This window comes from Camelina sativa, chromosome 2 (genome assembly GCF_000633955.1).
Source record: "Camelina sativa cultivar DH55 chromosome 2, Cs, whole genome shotgun sequence".
NCBI lineage: Eukaryota > Viridiplantae > Streptophyta > Magnoliopsida > Brassicales > Brassicaceae > Camelina > Camelina sativa.
In genome coordinates, this window is record NC_025686.1 from 11,138,850 (window position 1) to 11,139,874 (window position 1,025).

A 1,025-nucleotide genomic window follows, 5' to 3' on the forward strand; every position below is an offset into this window, starting at 1 on the left:
GTTTGCTTGCTCTCTGCTCATTTGCTTTTGCTCCGGTTTGTTTCACTTCAAACTCCAAATATCTTCTTCACTTTATATCTCAATTATATGCAGCTTTCTTGATGAGATGATTAAGAAGTTCAAGCAATCTTTTGTAGGGTAGATGCTGTTAAAGTTTATGTTTCATTGCCATCTTTGTAGCATTTCTAACTTGTAACTCATGTTTGTCTTTGTACAGGAGATCCGGCTGGGAGAAGTGGATGTAATTAGATCTTTATTCGAGAGAGCCATTAGCTTGAGCTTGCCTCCTAAGAAGATGAAGGTGTGAAACAGCCTGTTCACTAAGTCTTTTTCATAAAGTGTTCTTGATTACTATGGGTTCTAAACTATTTTGTGTTGTGTGTTCTCAGTTGCTGTTAAATTGGTAATTATATAATTGTTACTTGTTTTGATTCCTGCATCTTTCAGAGCTAGTAAGCAGAACAGCTATGGCTGTCACGAGCTTTGCTCCTCCATGGGTCATCTTAAGACACGCTTTCCGGTCATTAAGCAGAACACGCTATGGCTGTAATGTTCTCTTCTTGAGTTTTGTTCTTGTCTACATCTGAGTGTGTTTTTCAATTTATATGTGTTGTGGTCTCTTTTGTGAAGGGAATGTATTTTTCTAATGCCACTTGATTGAGTTTCTTTGTTTGGCTGGTTACTTTGCTAGGTCTTATATTGTTCATGTTGTTGGGTTAGAAAGATTGTAGAGATGAGATTGACGACAAACACCTATCGTTGTTGGGTTACAATCGTTGTTAAGTTACAACCCCGTAAGCACGCTCTCCTTGCTTTCACCCTTGGTGTCAAGCAGATGATCTGCTGTTGTAACAAGATAATCAAATCTTTTTAAAATTTGTTTTGTGTTAATTGCTTGTTTCTTGTTGTGTTCAGTCTCACTAACTGTTATATCTCTTCATGTTGTTTGTAGATGGATGACCCTGCCAAGGGAGCAGCCAACTTCACCTCTCAGCTTATCATCATGAACCACCCTGGTCAGATTG

At 38.2% G+C, this 1,025-nt stretch overlaps 1 long non-coding RNA gene across 2 annotated transcripts in view; it reads left to right on the forward strand.

Moving 5' to 3' along the window:
• The window catches only part of LOC104722071, a 2,534-nt gene extending 1,512 nt beyond the window's left edge, over positions 1 to 1,022 (forward strand). Inside the window, exons 2-5 of one of the 2 annotated variants that reach the window (XR_757108.2) lie at positions 218 to 301; positions 448 to 546; positions 692 to 794; positions 953 to 1,022. This is a non-coding gene — a long non-coding RNA (uncharacterized LOC104722071). Of the gene's footprint in view, positions 1 to 217; positions 302 to 447; positions 795 to 952 lie in introns of both variants that reach the window. The other variant, XR_757107.2, reaches the window with a different exon arrangement.